The sequence below is a fragment of the Rhinolophus hipposideros genome (assembly GCF_964194185.1).
Source record: "Rhinolophus hipposideros genome assembly, chromosome: 9".
Classification (NCBI taxonomy): Eukaryota; Metazoa; Chordata; class Mammalia; order Chiroptera; family Rhinolophidae; genus Rhinolophus; species Rhinolophus hipposideros.
In genome coordinates, this window is record NC_138055.1 from 36,238,169 (window position 1) to 36,265,283 (window position 27,115).

Consider the following 27,115-nt stretch of genomic DNA (forward strand, 5'->3'; position numbering starts at 1 on the left):
AAGGTCTGTGTGACAGTGAAGCCAGGAAGCCTCTTTGAACCCTGTGTCCCTAGCTCCCCCCAGCCCCCCCAAATTCATATGTTGAAGTCCTAACGCCCAGCATCTCAGAATATGACCTTTGAAAACAGGGTTGTTGCAGATGGAATTAGTGAAGAAGAGAACATTTGTTTGAGCCTTATATAAAGGACTGATGTCCTTTATATAAAAGGAAACTTGGATTTAGAGACGGACACTCACAGAGGAAAGACGATGCAAACACATAGGGGAAAAATGTCGTCTAAAAGCCAAGGAAAAGGGCTGGAACAGATCCTTCCCACATGTCCTCAGAAAGAAACAGGCCTGTTGACACCCTGAATTCAGACTTCTAGCCTCCAGATCTGTGAGACAATACATTTCTGTGTAAAACACGCTGTTTGTGGTACTTGGTTATGGCAGTAAACCAACATCCTGGTTTCCTCAAATGGCAAATCCTTACTATAAAGGATTCAGTGCCATTATAAAGATTAAAAATCACATGGTAGATACACAAAAGAGGACAAGCAATATTCTTTATCATATGGGGTATAGTATTTGAAGCATTTTATTTCATTTCCTTGAATCGCGTGTCTCTCCCCATTCGGCGAGCCAAGGAGCAGGTACATCACCCGTCAGAAGTTTAGTACCTCACAAAATCACCTAGAACTTGGATGCAATCTCAGATGGTTGCCACACGGTTAAAGGGGGACTCTAAATAGAATGCAGATTTATCTACAGAAGAAGACAGTTCCATTTCTTGCACACTCAGGGTCTAGTTGGAGACATACCTGCCACATATGGGATAGCTTGTCCAAGACGTCTAAGGATCCTCGAGAAGTGTGTCTTTACACAGTGGGCTGATTAAAAAGCCTAGAAGAAAATAAGAGCTAAGTTATTTAGAGGCAGATTCATGCATGGCATGTGGAGTCAAGGTTGACTCTTTCAAACATTAGTTATTTGGGGAAATCCAGTGAATTGCGATAAGCTGAGCATGATAGAATAGAGAGCATGTACAGTACTACAGAACCCTTAAATTCCACCGAGACAGATTCAGAGCCATCAGCAGAAGAAAAGAAAAGGGACCGAACCAGTTTTTGACATCAAATGGTCCAAATTCCATAACACATAGAAAAGAGGAGGCACAGTAGGAAATGTATGGTTCCGATAAGAACTGGGGATTTTTAAAAATACCAAATTTGTTTCTAATGAGAGAAGAAAAATAAATCCAGGTAGGAGAAGAGACTGTGATGGGGGTACTACTTTAGACAGACTGTTCAAGGACAAACTTCTCTGATAAGGTAACATTTAAGCAGAGACCAGGATGAAGAGAGTAAGCCAGAGGGAGGAGCTTTCCAGGCAGAGGGAGCAGCAAGTACAGTAATCCCCCTCATTCGACATTTTACTTTCCATGGTTTCAGTTACCTGGGGTCAACCGTGGTGTGAAAATATTAAATGAGAAATTTCAGAAACAAACAATTCATAAGTTTGAAATTGCATGCTGTTCTGAGTACCTCACTTCATCTCATCACTTATGTTTATCATCTCATGTCATCACAAAAAGGGTGACTACAGTACAAGATATCTTGAGAGTGACATTCATAGAACTTTTCTTACACTGTATCATAACTGTTCTATTTCTTTTCTTACACTGTATCATAACTGTTCGAATCTCTTACCATGCCTAATTTATAAATTAAAGTTTATCATTGGTACATATGTGTAAAAACAATAGCATATATAGGGTTTGTTACTATCCACGGTTTCAGGCATCCATTGGGCATCTTGGAACATGTTCCCTGCAAATAAGGCAGGGCTACTGTATCAAGGTTGTGTGGTAAGAGCTTCCTAGGCATGTCCAGGAACAGCAAAAAGGTCTCTGTGGCTGCATGCAGCATGACATGTGAGAGAGAGAGAAGTAGGAAATGAATGAGGTTGGAAAAGGCCAAGGGAAGGCTTTGGATTTTAACCTAAAATCCATTAGAGAGTTGTCTTTTTTAAGTAAGCATTTTTGTTTAAGGTAATTGTAGATTTACATGTATTTATAAGAAACAATACAGAGAGACCCTGTGCATTCTTTACTCAAAGGTAACATCTTGCAAAGCTATAGTAAAATATCAAATAGAGTCAACATACAGAACACTTTCGTCACCATAAGAATCCCTCACATCGCCTTATTATAGCCACACCCGTTCCCCTCCCACCCTACTTTTTCCTTAAAACCTGGAAACCATTAATCTATTCACGATTTCTCTATTTTTGTCATTTCAAGTATATAAATGAAATCATAAACTCAATGTAAGTATCTATAGATTCATCCAGGTTGGTGTGTCTATCAATAATAGTTCATTCATTTTTATTGTTGAGTAGTGTTCTATGGCATGAATTGTTTAACCATTCACTCATAGAAGGACACTGCATCATTTCCAGTTTGGGGTTATTATGAATAAAGCAGCTATAAACATTTGTATACATGTTTTTGTGTGAGCATAAGTTTTTCTTTCTCTGGGATAAATGCCCAGGAGTGCACTTGCTGGATTGTATGGTAGATGTATGTTAAGTTTTCTTTAAAAACCTGCCAAATTGTTTTGCAGAATTAGCTGTACCATATCACATCCTCACCACCAATGCATGAGTGAGCCAGTTTCTAAGCATCCTTGCCAGTTTGTTGATGTCATTATATTTTATTTCAGCCATTCGGTTTTTTCTCTAACAATTAATTATTATGCATATCTTCTCAGATGCTTGTTATCTATATATCTTCTCCCAGAAATGTTTCTTCATGCCTTTGTCCATGCTCTAATTGAATTGTTTATTTTTTACTATAGTTTTGAAAGTTTATACTTAATACTAGTCTATTGTCAGATATATAGTTTGCAAATATTTTCTCCCAGTCTGTATCTTGTCTTTTCATCCTCCCAATTTTTTTTTAATTTTTAATAAAGTTTTTAATTTTGATAAAGTCCAATTTATCATTTTTTTCCTTTTATGGATCATACTTTTGTTGTAATATTTAAAAATGCTCTGTCTAACCCAAGATACTGAAGATTTTCTACTTTTTCCATAAAAGTTTTATAGTTTTAAGTTTTTCATGTAACTTCATGATATAGTTCGAGTTAAATTTTGTAAAAGTAAGACTTAGGTCAAGCTTCAATTTGCCTATGGCTATCCGTTTGCTCCAACGCCATTTAAAACCATTTGCAACTTTGTCAGAATCAGTTGGATATATTTGTGTGGGTCAATTTCTAGGTTCTCTATGCTATCCCATTGCAATCTCTCTGCCAATATTACATTGTCTTGATTAACATAGCTATATAATAAATCTTGAAATTGGGTAAATTAATTCCTCCTACTTTATTTGACTATTTAGATTCCTTTCTCTTTCTAAATAAATTTTAGAATAATCTTGCCAATATCTACAAAAAATCTTGCTGGAATTTTGATAGAAGTTGTTGTGAAACCTGTATATCAGTTTGGGGAGAAGTGACATCTTTGTTATGGTGAGTCTCCCAGTCCATGAATATGATATATTTATCTGTTTAGGTCTTCCAGCAGTATTACGGGTTTGGGCATACAAGTCCTATAAATGTTTTATTAGATTTTTACCTAAGTATTTAATTTTTTTAGTGATTGTAAATGGTGTCATATATATTTTTTATTTTGATGTCTGGTTGTTTATTGCTATTATATAGGAACATAATTAATTTTTGTATGTTTATCTTATATCCTACTACTTCTCTGAACTCACAAGTATGGGGAGTGTTTTTTTTGTTTTGTTTTTGTTTGTTTGGTTGGGTTTTTTTTTGCTTTTTTAAGTTCTTTGGGATTTTCTATATAAATAATCATGTGACTTACAAATAGGAACAGTTTGATTTCTTCTTTTCTTATCTCTATGCTTTTAATTAATTTTTCTTATCTTTTGCACTGGCTGGAAATTTTAGCACTATATTGAATAAAAGTGTAGAGTGCAGACATTCTTGACCTTGTTCTTCATCTGAGAGGAAAGAATTCAGTCTTTCGTCATTAAAAGTAATGTCAGTTGTAGATTTTTAGTTTTTATAGATGCTCTATGTCACGCTGAGGAAGTGCTCTGTTCCTACTTCTTGTGAGGGTTTTTGTCATGAATAGGTGTTGATTTCTTTATTTTTTTTTTTTGCGTTAATTGATAGGATCATATGCTGTTTCTTTTCTGGCCCATTAACATGGGGAATCATACTGACAGTTTTTCAAGTTGAACCAGTCTTGCATCCTTGGAATGACTACTAATTGGTCAAGCTTTATGTTATTTTTATATATTACTAAATTCTATTTGCTAATATTTTATTAAGTATCTGTGTATCTGTATTCATGAGGGATATTTGTCTCTAGTTTTCATTTTTTTTATGCTGTCTTTGTCTGATTTGGGCATCTGGGTAGTACTACTTACATGAAATAAATGGTTTGTTGGAATAGACTGCATAGAATTAATGTTACATCTCTCAATGTTAGTTAGAATTCTCTAGTAGAACCTCTGGGACCAGGTGTTGTTTTTTGGAAGTTTTAAAATTACAGATTCAATTTTCTTCTTAGTTACAGGGCTATTCAAATTATCTATTTAATACTGGATGAGTTGTGGAATTGTGCTTTTTGAGGAATTGGTCCATTTAATCTAAGTTTTCAAATTTAAGTGTGTAGAATTGTTTGTAGTATTAGCATATTACCCTTTTGATGCCTGCAGGGTCTGTAGAGATAAACCCTTTCTCATTCCTGATATTAGTAAATTGTGTCTTTTCTCTTTTTTCTGTTAGTCGTGTTAGAGGTTTGTCAATTTTGTCACTCTTTTCAAATAACCAGGTTTTAAAAATTGATTGTTTTTCAATTTTATTGACTTTTTCCTTAACATTATTTCCTTTCATCTGCTTGCTTTGGTTATATTTAGCTCTTCTTATTCTAGGTTCTTGAAGTAGGAGCTCAGATTATTAATTTGAGACTTTTTCTAATGTATACATTTAAAGTATGAACTTCCCTTTCAGCAATTCTTACCCACAAATTTGGATGTTACATTTTTATTTTCATTCAGTGCAATGTATTTTTATGTCCCTTGACACATCCTTTGTAACCTATAAGTTATTTATAGTGTATGCTGCTTACTTTCCAAGTGTTAAGAGATTTTTCTGTTTTCTTTTCATTATTGATTTCTAATTTGATTCCATGGTGGTCAAAGAATAGCTTCCATATGATTTTAATTCTTTTAAATTTCTTGAGATGTGTTTTCTGGTCCAGGAGAGGGTCAATATTGGTATATGTTCCATGATCACATGAAAAGAATGTGTGTTCTGCAGCTGTTGGGTAAAGTGTCAATTATAGTCTGTTGGTTACAGATGTTGTTGAGTTTTCTATATCCTTGCTGATTTTGCATCTAGTTTTCTATGGATTGATAAATAGGGTTTTTGAAATCTTCAACTATATTTGTGAATTTGTATATTTCTTTTTTCAAATCTGTCATTTTTTGCTTCATGTATTTTGCAGCTCAGTAATTTAGTGCATATATATTTAGGATTGCCACATCTTGTTGATGGAGCAATTCCTTTATCATTATATAAAATTCTTCTCTTTCATTGGAATTTTCTTTGCTCCAAAGCCTATTTTCTTTTTATTAATGTTTGCATAATATATCTTTATCCATTCTTTTACTTTCAACCTGCCTGTATCATTATAATTGAAGACATTTCTTATACACAGCATATACCTGGGTCTTATTTTTTAATACTCTCTGACAATATCTCTCTTAATTGTTGTATTTAGACTCCTTACATAATGGTGTGTCAGGGCTTAATTTTGCAATTTTTTTCTATTTTTTTAATTCTCTGTTTTCTTTTTCTTACCTTCATTCAATATTTTTTTGTAATTCAATTTTGATCTACCTATAGTGTTTTTGAGTGTCTCTTCATATAGCTTTTAGTGGTTGCTTTAGGTATGACATTATATATACATAGTTTATCATAGTCTGATGGTGTCATTGTTTTACCAGTTTGAGTGAAGTGTGTCATAAATCATGTCCTATCCTATTGAATATTTTTGCAAATTGGTGAGTTAGTAAATCAAAAATCTAAACATCATAATAAATGTAGCTATGTGAGATATTCTTCCTGCTTCTCCCTGACCCAAACTCTCCTGTTTTTTCCCATCTAGAACTACACATGCATACTTACACTAAAAAGATAACAGAAATTAATTGAGATTAGTTGGGGGGGAACCTTACTGATTTGAAAAACCAAGATTTCTGTCATTTGATGCATACTATTTTGGATAGACAAATTTAAAGAAAACGTCTAAGAATGTGTTTTCTAGTGCACTAAAGTAAACAGAAATCTGAGAGGTCTTTGAAGTATGAACAAAATTTTCCATTTATTTTATTTATCAAGATTATGGACCATCAATTACTCATAGTCGGTTAAAATTATAAGTGGGCTTAATTACCTAGGCTATTGTACACCTTTTATAGCAAATACATTATAGAGAGATGAAGTTAACTTGCACCAGGTCACGGGCAAGTAACAGAGTTGAACCTAGAACTGAGGTCTGATGTTACTAAACAATGAAGAATAAAAATATTCATTTTTTAAAATCTAAAGTGTGTCAACAATCAGCTTGAGAATGCAGTTAAGCGTCATTCCCTTAAGGAAGACAAATTAAGAACATGGCAGATAGAATATCATCAGTCATCTACAGTAGAATTTCACCAGAACCCTGGAGTTTAAACTGACCCACTTGCCAAAAGTATCAATTGATAACAAATTAATGGCCCAACCATCGATGTCGTTATAGACACCGGCCCACAAGAGTTTCCAAAAACGAAACTGTAAGAGTTAGCATGTTCTTTTCCCTTGTGTATCAGTGAGTTTTTCCCCCATCTATTCAGGTTACTACAGACGGGCAAATTTGAAGGACTCTGGCATATTTTCCACATTATGCAGTTTTTTCTCACTTTAGATATAAAAACATTTGAGTGTGTCCAAATGTGACTGTCCTCAATTCCCAAAATATTTTTTATACTCCCTGATTCATTTTATGAAGGATCAAATGTCTAGCTCTTAGCTCTAAGTGACAGACTTCCCCTTTTAGTCATGAATCCTCTATGATCCAAACTGTAGAAAAAGTTCTTGTTCTCTATCTCCCATTTATATTCACAGTCAGATACTATAATTAAATAATAGAGTTTCATTTACTTGGGCTCAACTCCATTATTTTTTTTTCTTATTTTCACTCATCTCTTTTCTCTCATATGTATCCCAGTATTATTATTATCCTTGAGCATACAAATACACAGATCTATGAATCTATAGTGAGATCTTCCTATTTTATTTAGAATAGATTTTGCTTCCATTAAATGTCTAAATTGCCTCCACTTCAATGCTTTAGAAATTTGCACAAATACCTAATCCTACAGAAAAGAAATCGTCCTTTCACAGCTGACCTTCTAGCCAAGTACATGTATTATATTTACTCCAGGGAAAAACTTGGTTCACAGGCTAACTTGGGTTACTTGACCCAATGCCAGCAGAGGGTGAATGTGCTAATGCCCTGCACCAAAGTGAGAATTCAAATGCCCTTCCCTTCCATCCCAGTGGGCTGGCCAAATGACAGAGCTCCATTCAGCATCATGTACAGAGACAGCTATTTGCCTTCCTCTCAACCAGTGGTGCTGTGTGTGACAGGCAGCTGGGCAAGAAGGAGTGAGGGTGCTAAGCCCTCCAACAGGGAAGTATCTGACTTGGAAATAAAAACTAAGCTATACAGCTGCCGTCAGGCCCAACTCTTTAACCAGAGAGAGCTTCCACATTCCTCGACTGTTTTTTCTTTAAAAGGAGAGGAAGGTTGCACAATTTGTATTCACACATCCAATGCTGTACTCTCACCACACGCTGATGAAACTCCCTTGTAGACAGAGCGTTTACCCTTGCCTTTTTCTCTTTTTCAGGATTTCTATTCCAAATCCCCAGCACACTTAGAGCAGTGATCTCAGAGGCATTTCTAGAGCTAATGCAAATTATATTTCTTTGTTTGCCTCTTAGAGATGGGATGGGGAAAAAAGTGTAAAAGCCCCAAAGTGGCAGATAAAATCAAAACAGCTGATGAAAGCTTATGACATTTTTTTCACTAGTTTGCCCCCTGATAATTTAGAAAAGCCTTTGTGGTTTATAACATTAAAAAGTAAAATAGATATGCCCCTATGCTGATGTACATGGACAGAAGGTAACATTATACTTTACCAGTTAAAAATCAGTGGGTGACTAGACCCAATACCTTCAATATAGACTATGAACTGTTATTATTAGGACAATAATCTACAAATCTAATTTTCATTGTTTATATGCCACATTTCACCTGGAAAGGACTTATTCCCCTTTCCAGCCACAGTATCATCATGGGTTAAATGTAAACTATAAGATAACTGACATCTACTCTGGAAAAAATAGCATATAATATTTTAATGCTTTTTACAACACAAAGCCATTATTGCTGATTAAAAGCAAAAATCCTAAGAATAACCAAATTCTATATTCTAAAAGAAAAAAAAAATGATCGTGATCCCAAATTAACCCCTCAATTGATATATTAAAGACTAAACGGATAAAGATGGTAAGAACTACATACCAATCCGTGGATTAGGCTGGTAAATTTTGTTTCCTCCTACAGCTCTTACTCCAAGCTGAACGTGCAGAGTAAAGCAGTATTCAGGCCACCTCTATGAATAAGATGAAATTGCTGGTCCTCATATTAATGTCACAGACAGTTCAACCCATCTCTGAGTACTGAGGCAAATTAAATAAATATATTGTTGAGCAATATCTGCAACGTACTTTGTTAGATGATGTGGAGAAAACAAAGTCATTAAAACTTATTAATAAAGAAGCTGTGATCTAACTACTTCAAAGTTGGAAAAGTCATTAGCAGAGAAAGAAAGAAAATGAGGAATGCATTCCAGAATGTTAGGAAAGGGATGGTTGCCACAAAATGTTTGTGTTAATATAGAAAAAATTAAATAGCACCTAAATTACAATAGTGGCAAAAAGTATATAAAACTCATCTTAGACATCTGAAATTCTTGGGTCAGAAAGAGAAGCATGGGAAGACTTAGAGCTGCAGTGAGATGGTGGGTGGTCTCTCTGAGGCAGCAAGAGGGCAGGAAGAACCTGAAGAGCAGGGTCCGTGTGGGCAGGCCTAAGCAAGAGCAGGGCAGGCCCCGGATTTTGGAAGGAGCCAGAGATAACAGGACACACACACACTTTCATCTCAGGAGCTCTAAGAATCAAGGCTAAAGCATCCACAGCTCTGTCTGTCCTGTTTTCCCTCCTCAGGGCAGGCCAAGTGACAGCTCTTGGACTAGCCCACGTAAAATATTCACGAAGCTCCACCTTATACCCAGTCACCTCTGCAGGCAATGGAGGGAGATTTCAGGGACCAACATGTTTCTCCTCTGCAAATATCTCTGCACTGACAACATCTGAAATTTCTTTGTCAGATGTGGTGTCTATGGAGCCACAAAAAGCTATGAAAGCATTCAAATGCAAAGTCCTGAATAAAGAAACACAGTGACTAAAACACAGCCTTAGGAAAGCAAATTCAGTCACTCAACTAGAATGTAATAATTTCAGATAAGTGTTCATTTCTTGATTTGGGAGAGAGAGAGAGAGAGAGAAAGAGAGAGAGAGAGAGAGAGAGAGAGAGAGAGAGAGAGAGAGAGAGAGAGAGAGAGAGAGAGGGAGAGAGGAGATTATATGAGGGCATACAGGCGCTGAGTATCTGAAAAGGGCAGCTACTGAAGATACATAAATAAGGTCCATATAGTAGAGGCTATTTTTATTTTGAGCACCAATAGTCAAATATATTTTAATAAACAATGCTACAATTATAGCAAAGTGGTTACTAGCATAAACTCTGGATTTTATGCTAGGTTGAATCTTTCTATCTGGGTGATCTTGGGCAAGTTACTTAATCTCTAAACCCAGGTCTTATCTATAAATTGAAAATAATACTCACCAGAGTAATTGTTATTCAGCATTCCACTGAAAAACCATGCTGCCCCTATTCTCAGACTTCATGGTTCAAATAGTGTTGTCCCGCACCTGCTCTTGCACTTTAGGGATGACTGCTTGGGACTGAGTAATCTTTGACCAGTTCTGGGAAGCTGAGTGGGGATCCCCATTACCCCAACAAACTGCTGGAAAGATCTCCTCTCCTCTCTTCCTCTCCCTTCCCCTCCTCTCCCCTCCCTTCCCACACATCTATCTCTCTGTGACTGAGTTTACTGAGGACCATTCGAACCTAAAAAAGTCAACTAAGAAGAATGCAAAGTTAAGACCTGGGACAACAGAGTAAGAGATGTATACTTGAAAATACCCTGTGATCTTAAAGGTTATTTTCTGTTAGAATACCACTGTATTACCTTTCTCGCTACAACTATTTTGAGATAAGTTTTTGTAACCTACCATATGGAGAATTTTTTATGTGCATGTGAGGAAGAAATGAGATAATGTCTGTAAAGCATTTATTACTGTATTGGGCATACAGCAAATGCTTAATAAATATGAGCTATTTTTATGTCCAGAATGAGAGATTCTTTAAACTTGCCTTTCCAAGATGACTATATAAAAAAAAAAATATTCACGTGACTCATTATGATATCGAGGATTGATATTTTCAAGAAGGTCATAATCAATAATAGAAGACGTAAATAATAGCACAAAGACATAGAATAGAAGGTCTCCAAAGGCAGCAAATGACCAAATGAACTGAATAAAAAATTATACTTAAAGTCATCAGAGGAAAGAGAGAAAAGACGCTTGGGGCTGGGCTGGTCACCCAAAAGACTTCATAGATATAATATTTGAGCTGGATTTTGAAGAAAGGAAAGATCTGAAAAGTTGCAGGCAAAAGCAGAGAATTTTCTATGCGTGGGTCTTGAAAAATATGAGTGGTGGTGCTAGAGCCCAGGACACTCTTTGACCTATTACAGAGGGTTTGCGAGGAGAAGCCATGGAAGGATGGCTGGAATAAATAGCTCAATGTGGATGACAGCTCTCAAAAGCAAGTTTAAGGACATTTCACAGAAGTTGGTTTTCACTGAGCTCATCTAGAGATACAAAGGGATGACATTAGGTTGTTCATGCGATTCGTACTTGGTGAAACTTTAAAACTTATAAAAAGTCAGAGAAATCATTTGAAAAATTTTTATAACCAAATCACACATCTTCAAATACACTATATTATGTTGTTTTCTTTCCCTTTTTTTATTCCAGTTGTAATTCATTATTTTACTCATATTCTAAAGCCAAACAAATGAATATACATATACAAATAAGCCTTAAGGCATAATGTGGTAGATACTGTGGTTTTCTCCTAAATACCCCTTCCTAAGCATGTAAGAGTTGTGTAGTTTGAAGAGGTGTGCCCAACCTCTGGGGCAGGTCCTGTTAAATTTAAGGCAATTGTGGTAATCCTATCTTTCCTGCCAGTGATTGGTTGGTGAAGCCAAGCCTACACCAATCTATAAAGAGTATTCCCCAAGAGACATGGTTTGGATCCAGAAATGGGCATATGACACTAAGTGAGCCAATAAAATATGAGTGAACTTTGCTTCTGGGAAAACATTTCCTCATTGTTAAGGGAGAGCCTCCAAAAGAGATGGTCTCTTTCTCAAACTCTGTGGTTGTCCAACCTGGAAATGCACATGCAATCTGCTTTCAAACTTAAGAATAAAGCTGACTTACAGAGTGTGGAGGGTAGAGCTCAGGGAATTACAGAGATAAGATGCTGTAACCACTAGACAAAGCCAACCCAGCAATCTGTCCTATCTCTAATGTCTGGCTAGTTGATATATTACCTCTCTTTATGATTAAATTTGGTTGGACTTTTTTCCAAAAACAATCCTAATTTCTTTTAAGATATTCTAATGAACCAGGACAATCGTGTATCATTCGCAAATGGCTGTGATCCAATAATATATCTAATTTCATAGCTCTCTGGTTAGTTTTAGAGACTCCAGAAGTGTCCAAAAAGTAGGAATCAGGACAGGTAAATAGCTGGCATGGAGGATCCAGATGAATGTGAAAGCACCAGTCCAGGAATCCATTTCAGATAAGTAAAGAAACACTATCCTCTGAAAAGATGAAGTAGTCAGTTATCACCGTCATTCAAATGGGTCCAGGAATTACTGTTAAATGAGGACATGCCAAAATTGTACCTAACCAAGGTTCTAATGAACACAAAAACTTTAGACACCACAACTCCACCCTTCCTCTTTCCTCCTACATAGCTGCTAAGAGTAGGGGCATTTTATTCCCTGGTTGTATTAGCTTAAAGAGTTCCTTATAAATGAGGCCTAGCCTGAAAAGGGTTTTCTGAACAAGCAAATATTATATACTCTGTAACTTTCTGTGTTTCTTTGCCAAACAATGCTTTGGGGAGTAATCTCTAGGAGTGCAATTAACCATTTAAGCCAACTATGATATGGGCTATATTAATTTAGTAAAATGATGATAATTGTGTTAGTGTTTACTCCCTTATTTTTAAAAACATAATTTTTAAATGTTTAACTACAGAAATGTATGAGTAATACAATGTATATGACAACTTCTGAGGAAATTACTGCAGCAGATGGATATTGGCAAATGGTGATCAAGATAAAGCAATTATGCTAAAAAATGAAAGCAGAACTTTCGGCATGAGAAGCTATGCAGACAGTAACACGTTGCAGATTTTATCACCACTAGTCAAAAGAGAGTCAATTACAAATATAAATTGTGAAAGAAGACTTTGCACATACTATTAAGCCAAAAAAATACTAATATCAGAAATATTTTAAATGTATACATTATTGTTCATAGCTAGAAGATGACACTCTTCTATGGCTGAAATGTGGTTCTCTGAAAACATAAGTAAAACTTCTGACAGACCTCACATACCCTAGGACAATTGTAAATGCCTCTCAATGACATAAAATTTGATAGCTCAAAAGTAACACTTGAGTATGGGAGGTGAAAATTCTAAGCACAGAAAACAACACTGTCTATTTAGGCTTCAAGTGCTGACCAAACCAATAGCAATGAACATACCTAATGTTCAGAAAACAAGGCTTCTTGGATAAGTGGATGGTGGCAGGATATGTGTAAAATGTATCAAGAACATTCTGACATACAAGATGCGAGGGAGGCTATCAAAGATGGCTAAGTCTTCTGGAGCCAATGTGAAGAGGTTTCCTTTGGGCAAAGATGAGACAATTTGAGCTTAAAATGGATAAGAATTGCAATAGATCAAACACATCAAATATGCTTAAATTCATGAGTTCATGATGACATTTAAAAGAAATTACTTGGTTACCTTCTGAGGATGCTAGTAAGCTGTTCCACCTAACTGGTAACACTTAGGTGTTACCTAAGTGGTAAGTGACTTCCTCTCCAGGTCAAACACACCCCTGTTCTCCTCTTGTTTGCTATCCCAAAATTAAATAGGACACAAACTTTTGTTGCTGGCTAAATACCTATTAGCTCCAAATATTCTGCTTTGTTTAAAAATTTTAGATTACGGGATATTCCTTACACCAAAAGTGTGCTCTCTTTTCATTGTAGATCCTATCAGAATGAATCAAGAAATGTACTGATTCTAATGTTTCCCTTCTTTTGAATAACTTCCTTTCCAACCTGAGGAGCTGTTAGCTGCATTTAATGTCACCAACTCTTATCAAACCTGGACAAAGGGCATTCTTCTGTGATGTTTATCATTATTGCAGGTTGGTCACAGCTACAATTTAAAAGCTCACTATAATCCCATCTGTAAAGGTTGACTGCACAGTGACCTTAGTCAAGGTGAAACTTGTTCCATAAAACCCAAGAGTAGGTCCATGGCAGCTTAGATAAATGGGTGCATCAATGAATAAGAGGAAAATGCTTATTGTTTTTAATGAAAAGCATTCATTACACTCATTGCTACATTCTCACTACACATCAGGAGAGGTGTTTCATATTTCAAAGATATTCTCAATAAGAAGAATAAATCAATACTGGATATAATCAATATTATGCATATTAATTAATGTCAAGTTCTCCTCTATATTTTCCATCCCGATGAAATCAGGAGTGACCATATGATTAGTCCTAGGAAAGAAACATGAGAAGTGATGTTTGTCACTTCTGCAAAAAAGCGTTTAATTGTTAATGCTCAACTGTCCAGCCCTCTCTTCCTTGTCTGGGAGTCAGATATATATGAAGGTACCATGAAATCAAAGTCTGGAAAGCTAAACCAGCATATGGCAGATAGCTGACCTGCTGTATCACCTAAAGTTGCAACAGTTTATAAATGAGATTTCACAGTTGTTCATAACAGCAGCATTATGTATTCTAACCCAAATGATGTACCAAAATTTCACATTTTTCCAAAATATACTTTCCACTGTGATCTAATAAAAACTACCCACATATACTGATGTATTGAAGCCACCCAATTACTTGGATTATAGAAATATAAAGATTTTGAATTAATATTTTCAGGATTATGAATTGTTTGAAAATGTTAACTATATTTGATAAATCAGGCCTGATAACAACAAAACGATAAATCTGTATATATGTAAATAGAAATGTATTCTCAGATTTCTCTACTGAACAGAGACTGGAATGAATGTAATAAGTAGGAGCTACTCTGAGCCTAGTTCTTCTGCCTTAGGAACTGTGGAAAGACAAAAGGTAAAAAGCAATTGCTGATGACGTTTGTCAAGTCTCTTAAATCTCATCTGATTCTGAAATACACTGGTAAGGCTTATATTTTCTTGCTCTCTTAATCCTTGGAACCAAAAGCACTCGGTAAATGGTAAATGTAATTTGTCTTTCATGACTTCCTCAAATGTACTCTCTCTGATTAACCTAGTATACGGTATCAAAGAGTTTTGAAACTATAAAAAGTCGATTGTGAGATTTCAGTAAGACTCAATCCAAGACTCTTTTTTTTGATGCTTTCTTTATTATGCAGCAATATTAGAGAACTTTTAAAGTGAAACTTTGCATCTTTCCTTATACAGAAAGCATTTCATATAGCAAGCAGTGTGTAAAAATCATCTAACATTCCCAGGAAATATAATTACCTTTTACCCAAAGCCTCAGGAATCAACAGTTTGAAATACCATTCCCTGCTGAACCCACAGGTACCATGTTTCCCCGAAAATAGGACCTAACTGGAAAACAAGCCATAGCATGGTTTTTCAAGATACCATCCCCTGAACATAAGCTCTAATCCATCTTTTGGAGCAAAAATTAATATAATACCCTGTCTTATTTTCGGGGAAGCACGGTATTTACCTAGGTCATGAACGAAAACGGCAGCTGTCCCAAATATTTCTATTCATTTGACGGAGCTTAAATGGACATGGTGGTGACAGCAATGTATGAACTATTGATTTGAGTATGACAGAGGACTAATGAAATATCTTACTCAGCCACAAAGGTGTCCTAGGAGGTCTGTCAGCCCAAAATGATCTGGTAGCTTTTGAGATGTATAGGTAACATCTGAAGCTACACAATAATGATAGAGCTGCATGGAAAATGGAGATAAGAGCTCTAGCATGCATCTTTGGCAGAAAAATTCACATTTCTTGTTTTTATATATATATTTAAAAAAACAGTGGGCAATAATTATACAGTTTAATTATTCCTCTGGGTTCCACAAAGAGCTAAAAACATATAAAATCACCAGCTACCAACCTGCTACCTGTGGCAGCTGAAAAATATTATAGTGGAATTTTAGGGTAAATAGTGAAGTGAGTATGTCCAAATTGTTTAGAAAAGGATCTTCAGTCTAAGGAGAATTGACAGCATAGCTTTAAGAACAGATAAAGAATTGCCTCAAGGATCTGTCTTGCTTCCTTACTTTTTAAAAGTAATATCTTCATTTGCATAGTAATAACCCAATTATCAGAAGATTAGGTGACAGGAATCTCATTATTGCTATTTCCACAAAACAGTCAATATTCCATTCAATATCTTTTAATGTTATGTACCTTAAAACATAATTATTTCAATATACTCTCATTCATTTTTAATGTAATTTTATTTTTAAAAAAACCTTACCATAATTGTTGGTTTGTTGGACTATATTATCATTTAAATAAGCACTCTTCCCCTCAGGCTGCTATGAGAACAAGCTGAAGCAACCAATAACTTGTGGGCGTTTCTGCCTCCCCAGCCCCCCAAAGAGTAGGTCCACCTAAAGACCAAAAGCACAAACACTGCTACTGAAAATCTGTTGTAACAAACTCCACACTCTTCCTAACAATGTTTCTCCTTCTCTTTCACTTCACCCTCCACAAAAGATGCTTCCATAATGAATTTTGGTCTAAGACACTTAAAGAGTATTAAATACATTCTGCTAATTTTCAAATTGCGTAATCTGGACTCTTTTCTTTGTGCCCCCCCCACCCCCTCTCCCTCCTCATCCTATTGTAGTACAAAAAAACAAACAAAGAAACCCAAAACAAAACAAAACAAAACAAAACAAAACAAAAAAACCCACATCCGAGACAACTAACATAGTACTAGGGAGATCATCTGCCTGCCATAGGTTTACCTGCCATAGGCTTTTACAGTTTCAATCACAAGATAATCAGTACAATAAGTGACTGGTTATCAGATCAACAGTGGAAACAAAGCAAGGAAAATAGAGGGGAGAGAGAGAGGACTGTCTATATTAAGAGACTACAGACACATATATGCTATTACTTCAAAATGATATCAAAATTAATGTACAGTGAAAATTGCAGTTAGATTTTGTCAGGAGAAGACATAATATCAAAGGGCTGTGGTTTGGAATCTGGAGTTAACACTCCTTGACTGGCCTTACTGACAACAGATTCTTCAGGATGTTAATCTCTCTGAACTTTGTGAATGCATAGTCATTATTTGTGAGTATAACAAATAATTTATAAAAAGAAGCACTGTGTTCCATAGTCAATACCAAGAAGATGCAAACTTCATCAATCATTAACGTGATTCAAATGTATTTTTTTACATATTCTGATGCACAGAATCTCAACTGGCATCAGATGCCCCTGAGAGCCCACCTAACTACCATCTCACAATGGCACACTCAGACCATCGAACCACACTCCACAGTTCCCATTCTTGATCTTTGAATGAAATATCAAAGCTGGCCAAACACCTTTTTGCATGTTCAATGAATTTTAGGGAACACCAACTCTGTATTTTGTTGTTATTTTTTTGTAACAATGGGGAAATCGCCATTCTTTAAAATGAGTTTAGTAGCTATAGACAATATCCCTCCCCCCCAAACAGAAAATGTATAAGCAAATTTCTGATTTAGTAAGCCTTTACTGGAATTAAGTTGTGTGGTTTATCCCTTTTCATTCACGGGGGTTGCTGCTCCATAACTACTCATAGCACCAAGGACATGAATCTGATGTTTAGTATAAGCCCCGCCCCTGCCCCCTTTAGTGAAGAGTAAATTTACAGGGCACATTTTGAGTCAATATCACCAGTCTCAGTTTGTGGTTAAGGTGGAACAAAATTCAGATCTCGAAACTCCCATTCCAGAGCTCTTTCTATTTCCTCTCCCATGTCATTTAAATTCCAGACTTGATGGTAAGAATGTCAATTACATTGCATTGATTGAGTGCAGTGATGTTTTTTATCCCTCGGTGAGAAGCACCACCAAAAGATGGTCAACTAAAAACAAAACAAAACAACCCCCCCCAAAAAAAAACCAAAAAACAAGAGCAATAAATCAAGTCATCATTATACACTAGGTATCAGACTAGGTATTGTTTTGTATTAAATATCAAAACCCCCATTTAACTGTTGAAAAGCTCAAGTCTGAGAGGTTCAGAAAATTGCTCAATATCACAGAATAACAAGCTCCAGAGTCAGAATTCAAAACCAGGTCTATCTTAAAGAGAAAGCATATAAGTTGTTGGCATAAAACAAAGATTTCATTTACAATTTACTTTGCTTTTGGCCCAGACTTTCACAGCCCTGAGTTTGCTGAACACTCCAAACACCCTCCTATAATGCAGCGAGATCCTAACAGAACAAGGGCCACCCCAGACAATTGTCTCCAATACACACGTGTTCTCATGTCACCTCATCTTTGGGCACGATAATCCCTTCTACTATAATGCCCTCACTTTCTTCTTTATCCCTCATTATTTATCTACTAAACTATTCATGCTTAAAAATCCTGGTCATTACCTCTTCTGTGAAGCCTTGCCCGACTCTCCTACACCTTCCAGAAGAGTTCATCTTCCCTTCCTCTACTCTTTCTGAACATTTAAATTATATATTCAATTACTGAATGTACTTATTAGTTTATATGTCATCTTCCTTGAGGAGACCTCCTTGAGGACTGTGTTTAATTCCTCTTTGTATCCACAGTACCTATTAGCAATATTCCTGAAACAGAGGTGTCGTTTTATAAATGTTCAACTTACTGAACTAAAGATATCTGATATCTGTTACAGATATTCACTTATAGCGATTGTCACATTCTACCTTGCAAGATAAATTTCTGCTTATGCCTTTTCTATACAAGAAATAGCTATTGTCTTATTCCCCTCACCACACCAAGAAGAGTACCTGATACATAATAGGTGTTCCAGAAATGCTTGTAGATTTGAATTGTTTACAGGATTTTTAAAAAGGGGGGAGGAGGCAAATCACCCAAATCTTACAGAGCGCTTTAAACCAAGTTGAGGATAATAGCAAATTTCTCCCTTCTCGAGTCACCTTCAAAGCATGAGATTTTATCACGAGAGTGTAGAATAAGTGCACTGTAGTTAAAAACTCAATGACTGAGCCCATGGCTAAAATGCTACTTTTAGTGAGGATTAATTGAATGTAATCTTTTATCTGTTTCTATTCAGCATATGTACTGTATATCTGCTATGCATCTGAGGACAGCTGCCATTCTATTTACAGCATTATCTAAAAATGGCAACATTAAATCCATCTTCCATCTCTTTGAGATCTTTTTCTACCACAGAATCATCTCAGATGTTCTGATTTTAGAGAAAAATATATGAGGTGTGAATGTGTGTAACAGTAAAAGCCTAAGAGGCAGAAATCCACAATGGTGGAATTATCCACTGGGGGTGGATGAAACTTTCTTCCTTTTCCTACCTCAAGAAAAGCTAGGGCAAGGAAACTAGAAAACATCAGGGGACAAATTAAAATGGTAGAAAACCCTGCCCTTACACCCCTATCAGGACTCTAAGAGCCTAAATATTGATTTTTCAGGGCTTTGTTGCTGACTGAAGAGGTTTTGAGCATAGACTGAAAAACAAACAGAGGTGTGTGTTTGATAAACCTCCCCAAAACTATATTACATTCTAGATTTTTTTTTGAGAAAGTTAAAATTAATCTTTTAGCTATTGTGAAAAGGGGGAGAGGGGGAGTTGTGACTAGCTAATTATTTAACTCTCCATATTATATATCTTAACACAAATCCTCTCTTAATTTCACTGACAGCTTTTATCAGACAATGAAAAAAACTAATTTTATGCAAGAACATATAGTGCTGACCATCCTGAACAATTTGAATAATTTGGAAAAGTAGACGTTCTTTTAATTGCTCCTCTACTCAAAATTTCAGAAACACAAACTCTTTTGTCTTTACCAAACTTCAACTCCATTTTCAATGTGTGTAACAAACAGTAAAACACTAACATGGACTTAATGTGACAACTAGACATGACAGGACAAGAGAGCAGTACTTTCATGGTGAGGATCAATTATACTCGGAAAAAAATAGAAGGTCATTTAAATCCTTCCTTCAAGAAACTAATTTGCTCATCATGTCATTGTTCTTACAAGTAAATATTGAAGCCATCATTCTAAAAGTATTTTACAACTTGGAAGCAGTGCAGTGACTTGGTTAATAGTGCGGATGGGGGTGGGGGTGGCGGAGTAGAGCCAGTCTGCCCAGGTTCAAATACCAATGTTACCATTTATTAGCTGTGTGACCTTGGATGAGATAACCTTCTGTGGCTTACTCATGTGGTTTTGAGGAATAACTGAGTTAGTGTTTATAAAGTTGTTGGAATAGTACATGTCATGTAGTGAGAAAGATTTTACTTGTTTTTATTATTAGAATTGTCCCGACATTTATTAAATACTCAAAACTTAAAGATAAATTAATTGGTTTCAAACACGTTTTTCAAAAAGGGACAGAAGTGGGGAAGACACACAGAGGAAGAGCTTGTATGAAAGAAATTACAAGAATTTATTCACTAGATATTGCTTTCTTACCTAGCGATTTTCTTGGAGACCATATATATATTTACTTTACATGAACACAAAGCCCTTCATTTCAATATTTGAATCTTTAGAAAAAGGCATTTTTTATAGATGAACCAATATGTTCTTTACAATGTCTAAGACAGGGAAGTACACAAATATTTTTCTATCAGTCAACCTCTAAATTATTTTTATTTAACTAAATAAATTTTTAAAAGCTAAAGGATCATAAGAATAACATCCAGCACAACAGTTACATATATATATATATATATATATATATATATATATATATATATATATATGTATGTATGTATGTATATGTTTGACAAATGGCAACTAAATAAAGGAAACAAGTATCATAACAAAGACACTCATACCCTTTATCTGCCATTGGCATTTTCATCTATTCCACAAGTTAGGTCAAGGGAAACTGAAATTACTAGTTATCAAATTTTCACTAATATGAAATTCAAATTTTTAAAAGAAAAATCAATGTTATTCTAAAAAGCCAAATCCATTAACACAAGTTATTTTTTTTACCATGTGTTTTATGCTAAAATTTACATTATCATCATTCATCAAATCATTTTTGGAAATCTTGGAGGAGCACTTTAAGTATACACCAAGTGTCAGTTTGAAACATGAGCTAAAAGTTAGAGAACTGAAAGTGGAAAATACGTGTTATGCTGCTTTAAAAAAAACTTAATGCATAATTTTCGCAAGATGCCAAAATCATCAAATCATTCATGTTATTAATCTTGGGTGTTTTTGCTGACTGGCAAGGCTTCTAGGGATTCTGTCTCTAAAGAACTATAAAGCTTTCAAAATACAGTTATGAAAAGTGGTAAATCCACATTTTTATTACCACTAAGACAAGAAGGTATGTTTTCAAAAACTAGTATAAAAATTTAACCACAACAAAATTATATTTAAGGAAATTCTAAATGCATGCTATGATATTTATGAGTATGTGTGTATTTAATATGTAAAATTCATTAAACCTAAAAGTATCAATAAAATTCAAACAACTATCTATAAAAGTGAAGCAGAAAAAAAAATCACATACGTATACACAGTTATGATCTTTTGCTGAGGACAACAATTGTGCTTCATTACAAAGATCCCAGTCCTAGGAGTTAAGAGATCGTTTTCTGACTTTATTGCACTCTCTGTGTTGATCCATGAGCAACTACATTTCCAAGACTTGAATTTTCATTTGGATTACAGAGGTCAATCTTGCACATAACTTATTTTCAAGGACCATTCACATAATAAAACTTCTTAAATTTTATCTCCTTTGTCAGCCATCAGCAGTAACTTTATTATTTATGCCAAGATATTGGACAAGATGGTGGAGTCTAGGTTCTGCCATCAATCAGGTTATTTCCAAGTTCTGAACCTCAAGTCTGCTCATATTTACAAGCACAGTGTTGAACTGGATTATATCTGGGGTCTCTTTATGCCTGAAATTTTTATGATTACGTTATACTTTTCCATATAGGAATTTAACCAAAATTCAACTTTATTACAGAAGAGATGTTCAAAATACGCTCCTCATCCCACAGAAGAGCAAATACATAGAAAGCTTTGTCTTAGTATTTTAAAGAAAGATTTCATATTCATTGGTCATCCACTGTAGCCCAGACAATATTCATCTATCTTTGTTTATAAATCTCAGATGAGGAAACAGAGGCTCAGAGAGATTATTCAAGATACCAAAGATTGTAAAGCTAGTAAGTGGTAAAGCTGGGGTTTGAAATCAGACCTTTCTTACTATAAGCTTGCATACTTCCCATCTCAGAAAGAAGTTCATTAAAAACCATCATAATTTAGAGGCAATTTTATTGCTCAATCTATTAAATAATCCACTGATACTTACCTCTCCATCACCCTCTACATTTCTTAATGCAAGCTCTTGGTACCCAAGAAAGGAGTTTTTTTCTTTAACAGGGAAATAAAATTCAAGTATTCCATACAAGCTGATGATGGTTGGCTAGAGAGGCAGGAATTAAGGTAAATGACTTGATAGTTGATAATCCATTTCTTGATGATAATGGTACCTCTTGAAAATTAATCAGAGAGGTATGTGGGCTTTTGTTTCAGTGCCCAAGCAGAAAGAAGAAACAGAACAATGCTCTTTATAGGGCTTTCCTAATAGGACTTCACGATCTTCTCTCTTAATTACCAGGGGAAAATCATTCCACTCTCACCACTTGGCTTAGGGTGTCCTCACAGCCTCATGACAATATTACCCCACCTCAGGAATCTCAAAAATTGGCAGATGGAGGACACTGAGCTAGCTAGCACGCTCAGTGTGACATCTTACTACATATATTCTAAATGTCCTCACTGTACCGTGTTGTAGTTTTCAGCACAGGCTGGAGCCCAAAGATGTGGATCTGAATTCTGGTTCTGCGAATTACTAGTGCTACGAGTTTGGTCAAAATAACACATCTCTCTGTGCTTCAAGTTCTTGTCCATTAAACACTGCTAGGAAGCTCATATAGTTGCCGTGAAGAGTCAAATAACATATGTAAGCACTGACCACAGTGCCTGTCACATGAAAAACCTCCAATAAAAGTTAGCAGCTATTATCAAAAAGCAATAAAATATGAGAACTCATATTTTTTATAGCAATCCTGATGATAGGATACTATTTCTAGTAGTAATAATTTGAGATAGTGAAAAAAAGTTACATTTGAGTAACATCCATGATATGCATGATATTTTGTTAAAGGGAAAACACACACACACACACACACACACACACACACATACACACAGAGTGTCTGGTCTGGTTATTATGTTTTTAAAAAAAGATTTATATTCCAAAATAAAAGTTTGGAAGGTCTATATACATTTAACAGTGATTATTTGTTAATAAAATTTCACTTGTTATTTTTTCGCTCAGCAGTGTTTTATAAATCTTCTATAATGATCATGTATTTTGTAATAAATAAATATTTCATTTTTAATTTTAAGGGTTATAGTCATGCTTCAAAAATTAAAATAAAATAAAAACCAATCTATATGAAGACAGAATGTTAAGTAGTAAAATATCAGAAGTCAATGCCCTGATAATTTATGACTTACTGTATAAGTAAAGGAGGGCTGAAAATCGAGGCAACTGTCCTCAGATGGTTAAAATCTTTGTCTTAAGTAAGACTTTGTCTTAAGTAATGATAAAACATTAGCACTAAATATGATGACTATCCTAGACAAATCTATAATGCTTTTTAATATTCAACATTCATTAGTTTCTAACATCTTCACATGGGTGAAATATTATAAACTCATCTTTTAGCATCAAAAATACACTATTTGGTTTGTACTATACACTCATGTATGGCTTATTATATATTCAAAGAGGTTGGCCACAGTGAAATGTGATAACGCTACAAAAATGAATTGGAAAAATTACTAAAATTGTTGTCAGTGGACTGAAGAAAAAGTAATGCTATCTATGGACCTTTAAGACATGCTGCTTGAAGCAGTCAACCAGTGATATTCTTTTTGACGAAGTTAACTTGGTAAGAACACCCACTTGACTAAAGATGAACTGTGTTTGTCTTTGGTCACTACAGAGTGCTAAGGACAGACATTTATTTAAAGGTAACAAAGTGATAACAGATCTTGAATTCTTTGATATCTTAAATGTAAGAATAATCATGCAGAGAAAACTGAGGGGGGGGGTGGGAATCACAACACTGGGAACTAAAGTCCATTTTGTAGCCTTGAACATGTAAGAATGCTCCTCATCATTTCCCTGACCCTCAGATCTGCCTGCATGAGACCTTCTCTGTGAATTATATCTACCAGGTTATATGCCTGGTCTCTCTATATACTTCCCCAAAGTTTACTTCTCTGGTTACAAATCTGTGTTGTTTTTTAGCTAAAACTCAAACTAAATCTGAAATAGTAGTTTATTGTCCTTTAAATGTGGTCAAGGACATGGTCTACCATGATCAATGTCACTGACAACATAGGACTATTCAGGCATACCAGTTAGAATGTAGGATTGAGGCCTATACAGGGCTTGGAGCAAAATTAAACCTTCCTTGATTGTTGGCAAGATATAAATTATAAATTAAATTTTGGAGTTACAGCAGTGAGAATGGTAAGAACAGAATAGATACAAAAAAATCATATGGGAAATGTTCAATTTGTGAGCATCATGGGTCATGGAGCTTGAGATACACAGTGAGGGATCAGAACTCTGGCAGGGCTACTGGTACATATGAGCACAGAGGTGAGCGAAGATGTCATGAGAATAAAAGAGAGGGAAGAGAACCAGGCTTGAGCTTTGGGAAAAGGAGACATTAAGGAGAGGTCAGAAAGAAAGGGGCAGCAGCAGTGACTCAGAAAGAATGCTCAGGTAGCCGGAAAAGACCAAGAAGAGAGCAGTATCTCAAAAGAAGAGAAAGGGGGAATTTTCTAGAAGATGTGAATCAGTGCCAAACACTCAGAGATATCAAGTCAGATTGGGCTGCAAAGAGGCCACAGGATTTGCTGATTAGGAAGTCACCAGTGACCTTTGCCAGGGCGGTAGAAATGACATGGTATGAGTGGAACAGTAATTACAGTGGGGAGGGGAGGGAAAGGGAGAATAAAATGTGGAAAATATCGTAGAGAATGTATTACCTTCAAGGTGCTAGGACATAGAGAAAGAGTGTCACAGGGCATTGTTTGAAATTTTTGAGCCTTGCAAATGTCATGGATTGGCTTCTTTGCCTCAGAGGTAAGCCTTCCTCTGTGTCCTACCAAACGCTCTATTGAAATCTCCAAAGTTCAGTTATTACTGCCAGCACTTCTTGTGCATCTTCTGCGATCACCAGAAAGACCCTTCCCTTCTCTGCACTGTCCCTCAACCAGCTAATGAAAATGTGATTTTTCCTTGTGTTCTTCACCTCTTGCTTTCTCCTGCTAAAATAACACCGCTTCCTTTTGGACAAAAGAACAAGTAATTTGTCTGTAACCAGCCACCTCCACTCCCAAACAGGGAGGCATTTCATCAAGGAAGGTGTTAACCAAGGGCGACTCAATGCAAGCACTCCATCTCCATGACATTTAGCGATTCAGAAAGGGCAGAGAAACCAAAGTGGGCCGGTCACAGGAAATTTCCTAGGCCTATCAAAACTAAACTAAACTAAACTAAACTAAACTAAACACATGCACTCTTTTCTCTAGATATATTAGTTAAGAGTGGCATAGCCTAAAGCTGCTTCTGTAAGAAGAAAGTGACCTATGCATGAAGCTAGCAGAGCAGAGTAAAGTAATGGAAAAAGGAATGTGTACCCTGTTCTGATGATATTAGTTGTACCTGAAGTATCATTTCCTGCACTTTCTAGTTATATGAGCCAATAAATCTCCTCTTTGGCTAAGTTATTTTAAATTGGGTCTTTATCATTTGCAATAAAAGATTCCTAACACCATTCATATCTCATTAATCATATGCTTCTGAATATTACAGTAATCTGTACTAATGAAATTTCTCTACTCCACTAGATTATACATTTCTTGAAGGCAGGAAAGACGTGTCTCCCACAATGCCTTATGCATAATACCTGTTCAATAAATATTTACTAAAGAAGCAAATGAGCAAAAGAAGTCCCTTTACATCATTACATCAAGAGCTAAAATTAAACAACTCAGTAATTGAATGAGATCACAATGAGTAATGTATAGTTATCTGTTTGCCGCTCTTCATCTCCTCCATCTAGCTAAAGAGGCTGGATGTCCTAAGCATGCTTATTCCTGCCCCAGTCTTCTCAGTGCTATCTCCTCCTCATCTTGTTCACTCAAGAAGTAGAATATTCATACTATAAACTATGTTTACAGCTCTGGAAACTAAGATATTTGTCTATGCAAATGTCTATTTGGTTTTTTTAGAAAACCAAAATTGCATTCAGTACAAGAATAAGGGAAAACTCACTGCTAGACACATTCTTTGAGATCAGGAACTACATATGCTAGTATGATGCCTTGTGCACAATACCTGTTCAATATGTGTTTCTAAATAAGTGAATACCTCAGTGGAGGACAGTTTAAAATTTTAATCAGTAAAAATCTGAGTCAAATTTGACAGCTGTCTGAATAGAGGATGAGGAGAACAAGAAGAATTAAAACACAGAAAAAGTCTTCCTTGGCTGGAACATTCTTATTCCGCCACTGGCCAATGGCCAGTGCTGGCTGTTTCTTCCGGTGTGTGTTTTTATGGGTTCCTCAGAGATTTTCCTTGCTGAGGTCCTCAGAATATGGTTCTTGGGCACTGATAATGCCATAAATGCTGACTGAAGAACTCCTCTCAACTTCCACATCAGATCATCAATCTTCAGTCTCTTTCAGCTGAGACTTTCTTCCTCCTGACAGGAAATTCTTCAGTGTGTGGGTGGGGGCCAGGAGGGAGGCAGTGTCGGGAGAGATCTTAATTGGCTCCCTTCTACAGGATCCACATATAACCTCCAGGAAACCACATCTTTTTTCCTACTAGTTGTGGAAATAGGGCTTCTTCCCACTGCATCCATGTCTCTTTATCACAGCCACTTGCCTTCTAACCTTTGTATGCTTACGTTGGGTCCCAAACATATGTCCCATAGGCCAAGCTAAACACACCAAGCTCCCTGAGTGATTTTTTTTGGGGGGAGGGGGGCAAGAAAAAGAGAAACACCTCAGCACTCTTAATTCTCTCTACAGGAATTCTCACTACCACACTCCTCATCAGCTTTATTATCATCTCCCTTCCTCTTCCCCTCACACACACGTTTTCCAGGTGAGTGAGAAGCAAATGGTAAAATAAACAAATAAAAAATGAGATTGCTCAATCT

At 35.8% G+C, this 27,115-nt stretch overlaps 1 protein-coding gene across 21 annotated transcripts in view; it reads right to left on the reverse strand.

Annotated features, from left to right (window-relative positions):
* Positions 1–27,115, reverse strand: part of SOX5 (SRY-box transcription factor 5) — a 944,197-nt gene that overhangs the window by 810,886 nt on the left and 106,196 nt on the right. For all 21 annotated transcript variants that reach the window (XM_081058265.1, XM_081058274.1, XM_081058286.1 and 18 more), the window contains exon 2: positions 804–885. The gene's annotated coding sequence lies outside the window, so the exon portion shown is untranslated. The remainder of the gene's footprint in view (positions 1–803; positions 886–27,115) is intronic.